The sequence below is a fragment of the Oryx dammah genome, unplaced genomic scaffold, assembly GCF_014754425.2.
Source record: "Oryx dammah isolate SB20612 unplaced genomic scaffold, SCBI_Odam_1.1 HiC_scaffold_23, whole genome shotgun sequence".
Lineage (NCBI taxonomy): Eukaryota > Metazoa > Chordata > Mammalia > Artiodactyla > Bovidae > Oryx > Oryx dammah.
This window is the reverse complement of record NW_024070207.1, coordinates 95,592,699-95,600,908: the sequence shown is the minus strand read 5'-3', so window position 1 is coordinate 95,600,908 and position 8,210 is coordinate 95,592,699.

The following is an 8,210-nucleotide window of genomic DNA, read 5'->3' as shown; positions in this document are numbered from 1 at the left end:
CTGTTTAAGTGTATGGATTTTTCCTTGATTCCTACTTTACTTCTTTTAATTGTTCTTCTTTAGATAGACTCTTTCTGTGGCTTTGATATCTTCTTTGGCCTAAAAGTTACTTGAGATTTTTTTTAAAGTGAAATTTGCTCAGTCATGTCCGACTCTTTGCAACCCCATGGACTATACAGTTCATGAAATTCTCCAGGCTACTGAAGTGGGTAGCCTTTCCCTTCTCCAGGGGATCTTCGAACCCAGGTCTCCAGCATTGCAGGCAGATTCTTTACCAGCTGACCCACAGGGGAAGCTCTAATTTCTATATAATTAAGTTATTTTAGTTTCTATGCTTGTTATTAACTTAAGCTTCATTATTTGGGGTCATCAAATATAATCTCCATTAATGTACTTGGGAGGACTTACTGAAGTTTTCTTTGCTTATGCCTTATTCCTTCAATTCTAATATAAACTTTAATTTTACTGCTCTTTTTATTGATTCTAAGACATTTTAATATTTATGAAATGTGACATCTTACCAACAATGAATGGTATCTTGCAGTTACCTATTGGTAGTGTTTTTACTTTCTTAGTGGGACATAAAATAGTATTAGATTTTACAGTCTGATGACATCTTAAATTTAATGAATATATTTTGTTTAAATCACTCTAAAATTGTAACATGCCTCAAAATCTCTATGAAAAGAAATTTGACAGCTATTAGGTTTTTTCCCTACAGCTATTACTGAATCATTTGTGTATCTTATTGTTGATGAAATCTTACAATGAAAGACAAAGTCTTATAGTTCTACGGATACATTAAAAAAAAAGGAAGTACTACCTCTTTTCAGGGTATAAAGTTCAACATATATCTATTTAATCAATTATCTTAATTATGTTATTTAAATCCTTAGGAAAACCTTACTTAGATTTTGATGATAGTGGTACATGAGGAGTTGGTATACTCAATCTGTTGTACTGCAGAATAAGTCAAAGTATCCAATTTTTGGACTTGTTTATTTCTCATTGTAGTTCCTTCAGTATTTAAATGTATGCATGTTGAATATACATTATTTGTTGCACAAATAAGTGTTAGTTTATTATTTGAATCGTACCTTTTATCATTAAAAATTGATTCTCTCTGTCATTTTAATGTGTTTTTAAAAATTTAGCCTTACAGGATATTAATTTTGGTGACCAATTTTTCATTTTGGTTCCATTTGCCTGATGTTTTTGCCCATTGTTTTAATTTAAATCTCTGTATATTGAACTGTTTTTGTAGTAATTGGATTTTACCAGCTTCCCCAGACCTTGGTTTTTTAATTTCAATTCATCTCTTGGTTGACTTGATTTTGTCATCAGGTGATTTTTTTTCCCAAGAAGAGCTTGTGGGTGCAATATTCTCTGAGTTTTTGTATGTTTTTAAATACCTTTCTTTTTTTATATCTGGACAACAGACTGACTATAACATTATGGGGTCCCACTCCCTGCCCCAGAACTCTGAGCATTGCTATGGAGAAGTTTGAAGTCTCCCTGATTTATTCTAGCTTTTTTCATGGATGCCCATTAGATTCGAGGGCTTCCCTGGTAGCTCAAATGGTAAAGAATCTGCCAGCAATGCAGGAGACCCTGGTTTGATCCTGGCATTGGGAAGATCCCCTGGAGAAGGAAATGGCAACCCATTTCAGTATTCTTGCCTGGGAAATCCCATGGACAGAGGAGCCTGGTGGGCTACAGTCCATGGGATCACAAGAGTCAGACATGAGAGTGACTAACACACACGTAAGATTCTATGTATTCACTGAGGTTCAGTAACTACTTGTATATGTCTGTTTACTATTCTATATCACCTTTTCCCTTGAATTTAGTATACACTCAATCCACAGATTCATGTCTTCCTTAATTTCAAGCGAATTTCCTTTAATTTTATCACTGAATATTTTTTCTCCTCTAGGTTTTCTATCCTTTTCTTCTGGTGGTTATCAGTATTCTTTTGTCTCCCATTCATAGCTGTCACTTTTTTCCCTATTTAGTTTCACTTATTTCCCCCTTTTCAGTTCAAATTGGACAGTTTGTTTTCAAGGCATCTCCATATTACTTTCTTCTGATATCAGTAACATCTATTCTACTTTGTGTCTTTCAAATGTGATTGCATTCTGAAATAATTCATTTAAAGAAAGATTTTTAAAAATCATGGTGAATATGTCAATATTTGATAAAATTGGGTTGGAGGTACATGAGAAATGCATATCAAAACCACAATGAGGTACCATCTCATGCTGGTCAGAATGGCTGCCATCAAAATGTCTACAAACAATAAATGCCAGAGAGGGTGTGGAGAAAAGGGAACGCTCTTACACTGTTGGTGGGAATGCAAACTCGTATGGCTATGGAGAACAGTGTGGAGATTCCTTTAAAAATTGGAAATAGAACTGCCATGTGCTTAGTCGCTCAGTTGTGTCTGACTCTTTGCGACCCCATGGACTGTAGCCCACCAGACTCCTCTGTCCATGGGGTTCTCCAGGTGAGAATACTGGAGTGGGTTGCCATGTCCTCCTCCAGGGTGTGGGGCCCTAAATGGGAAACCTTAAAAAGAAGGGCTAGCTTTGCGGTTTAGAGCTAAGATGGCGCCTGGCGGAAGAGATGAGGGTGCGGCCTAAGTTGTTTGTCAAAACTTTTGATTGGCTCTCTTGATTTCCGTGCACGTGGACAGTGCTTGATCACCATAGACTCCTGTTATAATGATGGCACATGACGATTCGACCGTTAATGTGATTGGTGCAACTATGGAAAGTCCCTCGCAACCCCCCGCCCCTGCTTGCCTTTATAAGTCAGGAGCTTGTGGCAATAAAGTGGAACTGCTTAGATGGAACCCCTGTCGCGTCTGATTGTCTCTTGCTCGCCGAGGGGCTGGGTTGGCAGACAGCAGGCTCACCTCTCCTCCGGACCCCTCGCTTTGCTGAGAAAAGTTCCACTGCCTCTCTCTTTCTGCGGAGCGCTCCCTGCACCAGGGGATCTTCCCAACCCAGGGATCAAACCCAGGTCTCCCGCATTGCAGGCAGATCTGCCATACAACCCGCATTGCAGGCAGAACTGCCATACAACCCAGCAATCCCACTGCTAGGCATACACACCGATGAAATCAGAATTGAAAGAGACATGTGAACCCCAATGTTCATTGCAGCACTGTTTACAATAACTAGGACATGGAAGCAACCTAGATGTCCATTGACAGATGAATGGATAAGAAAGTTGTAGTACATATACACAATGGAATATTACTCAACTATTAAAAAGAACACATTTGAGTCAGTTCTTATGAGGTGGACGAAACTGGAGCCTATTATACAGGGTGAAGTCAGTCAAAAAAAAAAAACACACCAATACAGTATACTAACACATATATATGGAATTTAGAAAGATGGTAATGATGACCCTGTATACAAGACAGCAAAAGAGACACAGATGTAAAGAACAGACTTTCGGACTCTGTGTGACAATGTGAGGGTGGGATGATTTGAGAGAATAGCAGTGAAACATGTATATTCAGTTCAGTTCAGCTCAGTCGCTCAGTCATGTTCGACTCTTTGTGACCCCGTGAATTGCAGCACGCCAGGCCTCCGTGTCCATCACCACTTCCCTGAGTTCACTCAAACTCATGTCCATTGAGTGGGTGATGCCATTCAGCCATCTCATCCTCGGTCGTCCCCTTCTCCTCCTGCCCCCAACCCCTCCCAGCATCAGAGTCTTCTCCAATGAATCAACTCTTTGCATCAAGTGGCCAAAGTATTGGAGTTTCAGCTTTAGCATCAGTCCTTCCAAAGAACACTCAGGACTGATCTCCTTTAGAATGGACTGGTTGGATCTCCTTGCAGTCCAAGGGACCCTCAAGAGTCTTCTCCAACACCACAGTTCAAAAGCATCAGTTCTTCGGCACTCAGCTTTCTTCACAGTCCAACTCTCACATCCATACATGACCACAGGAAAAACCATAGCCTTGACTAGACGGACCTTTGTTGGCAAAGTAATGTCTCTGCTTTTGAATATGCTAACTCACTGTGTGTGTGTGTGTGTGTGTGTGTGTGTGTGTGTAGATGGGATAATATACATGTATTTTTTGTTTTAGAGCAGTCCTTTCATTTATGAATTTATTTCTTTATATTTTACTTTTTGCTTAATTCTCCCTTTCTCTCTTCCCACATTAAACTTCATCATACAGATAATCCATAAATCAAGTTAGCCTATTGTAAATACTTTTATTTTATTCACAGAGATCTAATCCTATGCAAACACAATGTATATACACAGATAAATGCACACACACAGTATTGGTCAGCTAATCTGCATAATAAACTACCCCAAAACTCAGTGATTCAATATGGCAGCTACATGATATTGTAGTTCATGGCTCATGAGATTGGAATTTGGTTCCTCTTGGATAGGTTCGCTCATAAACCTCAGGATCAGCTAGGGACTCTACTCTAGGTTTGGTTTGTCTGTCTTTTATCTTTGCTAGAGTTGCTCTGATTCAAGGATCCCTCATCATCCTCCTGGAATCAGTGAGCTCACTCAGGAATATCCTTCCCATAGAGATAGGAGAAATATAGGCAGGCAAGTTCAGTCACCCAGGCACTTTTTCAAGTGTCTGCTTGTGTCACATCAGCGAACATCCCTTTGGCTTACATCATAATCAGTGGGCAGGGAAATCTGTTTCATCTTTTTTTTTTCATTTTGAAGTTTTGGGGTTAAAAATTTTTTTAACTTATTTATTTATTTATTTTTTAATATAAATTTATTTATTTTAATTGGAGTTTAATTACTTTACAATATTGTTTTGGTTTTGCCATACATCAACATGAATCTGCCACAGGTATACACGTGTTCCCCATCCTGAACCCCCTTCCCTCCTCCCTCCCGTACCATCCCTCTGGGTCATCTCAGTGCACCAGCCCCAAGCATCCAGTATCATGCATTGAACCTGAACTGGCAATTCATTTCATATATGATATTATACGTGTTTCAATGCCATTCTCCCAAATCATCCCACCCTTGCCCTCTCCCACAGAGCCCAAAAGACTGTTGTATACATCTGTGTCTCTTTTGCTGTCTCGTACACAGGGTTATTGTTACCATCTTTCTAAATTCCATATATATGCGTTAGTATACTGTATTGGTATTAACTTATTTATTTTTTAATTGAAGGCTAATTACCTTACAGAATTTTGTTGTTTTCTGCCAAACATAAGCATGAATCAGCCATAGGTATACATACGTATTTCATCTCTTGATGGAAGAAATTGTGAAATTTCATGGCAAGGGCATGAGTACAGGAAGGAGCACAAAACTGGAACCATGATGCTATCTATCTTATACACAGATATGATAAACAAACATACATACCTTCATCTGGTGAGTGTTTGCTTTACAAATGTTGCTGTTATTTAGTCACTAAATCTTGTCTGACTCTTTGCAACCCCGTGGACTGTGGTCCGCCAGGCTCCTTTGTTCATGGAATTCTCCAGGCAAGAATACTGGAATGGGGTGCCATTCCTCCCCTCAAAGGTCAAACCCACGTCTCCTGCATTGGCAGGTGGATTCTTTACCGCTGAGCTACCAGGGAAGCCCTTACAAACGAAGGTTTACACTAATTTGTTTGCATCTTTCTTTTCTCAATGATGCTCATGGAAATACCTCCAAGTCATTTTCGTTACTCTGATTCAATTTTTTTGTCTGCATCCCATGAGCAGTTTGTGGGATTTTTGTTCCCCAACCAGGGGTCAAACCCATGCCCCCTGCAGTGGAAGTGTGCAGTCCTAACTACTGTACCACCAGAGAAGTCTCTCTGATTCAATTTTTAAATGCTGCATATTATTCCATTTTGTAGATGTACTATAATTATTTAACCATTTCTCTCCTGATGGGTATTCAATTTGTTTCCTTTTTTCTGGTTATTCATTTTGAACGATACAGAAAAAAAGTCTCTTCTGGGTAAAAGGTTATTTGTATTGCTAATTTTAATAGAAAATTCCAGGTTACTTTTAAAATAAAGCTTCAGCGCTTCAGTTTAATCAACAATTTATGTCATTCTTCCCTACATTACCCCTAAGAAGTGGGGGCATTGCTCTTTATTAATCTTTGCCACTTTGTTGTATATAAAATGACTACTGCTTCATTTTTCCTTTCTCTAACTGGTTATGAATTTGAGCATCTTTTCATATGATTTCACCATTTGAATCTGCACTTCTGTTACTAGTCTGTTTATATCCTTTCTTCGGCTTTCTATTGACTTGCTTTTCATTTTCTTATCAATTTATAAGAACACTTTGTATATTATAGAAACTATACCTTTGATTGTCCTATGCCATATAGTATTTTTCTGGCTCTTTGTTTATTCACTTAGTTTGTGGTATCCTTTGTCATGCAAAAGTTTGGTTTGAGGCTGCTTTTAATGTTTAAATACTTATTAAACTAAACGGTTCTAGAAACACTGCTGTGCTCACTAAGCCAATGTAATCATTAGAAAGTTGAGTGGGGGAGGCGGATCATCTCTTGACACTGTGCAGAGCTTCCCCCAAATTCTCAGTGCGTGCAAAAGAGAAGTGAAATAGGGCATTTCAATTATACCTCTACAAAATTGAAAAAGGAGAGAGATAAATGAGAAGTCACAGGCAAAGGACATGTGACTGAAGCCCCAACAAGTGTTATTTAATGGAAAAAAGTCCACTTGGGTTAACTAGACCTGAAGGAGGGGCTCAGCTAGAGCACTGTATTCATTTCCTGGGGCTGCTATAGCAAGGTACCACAAATGGGATGATTTCAAGCAACAGGAATTTATTGTCTCAGAATTCTAAACATCTGAAATCAAGGTGTTAGCAAGGCTGTTTTTTTTTCTGGAGGTTCTAAGTGGGAGGTTCTCTTGCCTCTCTCCTAGCTTCTAGTGGTAGCTGGCAATCCTTGGCTTTCCTTAGCATGTAAACACATGACTTCAGTCTCTGCCTCCATTATCACCTGGCTTTTCTCCCTGTGTGTCTTGACATGGCCCTCTTATAAAAACACCAGTCATTGGATTTAGGGCCCACTATAATGCATTATGGTGATTTCCCTGGTGGCTCAGAAGGTAAAAGCATCTGCCTACAATGCGGGAGACCTGGGTTCGATCCCTGGGTCAGGAAGATCCCCTGGAGAAGGAAATAGCACCCACTCCAGTACTCTTGCCTGGAAAATCCCATGGACAGAGGAGCCTGGTAGGCTACAGTCCATGGGGTTGCAAAGAGTCGGACATGACTGAATGACTTCACTTTCTATAATGCATCATGATCACATGTTAACCTAACCAGTTACATCTGCAAAGACCATATTTCTCAATAAAGTCCCATTCTGAGGTTCTGGGTGGACATGAATTCTTCAGGGACACCATTCATCCCAGAACAGTCTGTCCTCTGCCTGCATCCCCTTCTAAAAATATCACATCAGTCTTGCATGCAAATATATACCCAAAAGTCTTGTCACATTTCAGCATTGACTCTAAATCCAAAATCTCATACAAATACTATCAATTCAAAAAGTTCAAAATCTTGGGACTTCCCCAGTAATTTAGTTTCACCAAACATTTGGGTAACCACTCAGTTCAGTTCAGTGGCTCAGTCGTGTCTGACTCTGCAACCTCATGAATCGCAGCACGCCAGGCCTCCCTGTCCATCACCAATTCCCGGAGTTCACTCAAACTCATGTCCATCGAGTGGGTGATGCCATCCAGCCATTTCATCCTCTGTCATCCCCTTCTCCTCCTGCACCCAATCCCTCCCAGCATCAGGCTCTTTTGCAATGAGTCAACTCTTCTCATGAGGTGGTCAAAGTATTGGAGTTTCAGCTTTAGCATCAGTCCTTCCAATGAGCACCCAGGACTGATCTCCTTTAGGATGGACTGGTTGGATCTCCTTGCAGTCCAAGGGACTCTCAAGAGTCTTCTCCGACACCACAGTTCAAAAGCATCAATTCTTCAGCACTCAGCTTTCTTTACAATCCAACTCTCACATCCATACATGACCACAGGAAAAACCATAGCCTTGACTAGACAGACCTTAGTCGGAAAAGTAATGTCTCTGTTTTTGAATATGCTATCTAGGTTGGTCATAACTTTCCTTCCAAGGAGTAAGCATCTTTTAATTTCATGGCTGCAATCACCATCTGCAGTGATTTTGGAGCCCCAAAAAATAAAGTCTGACACT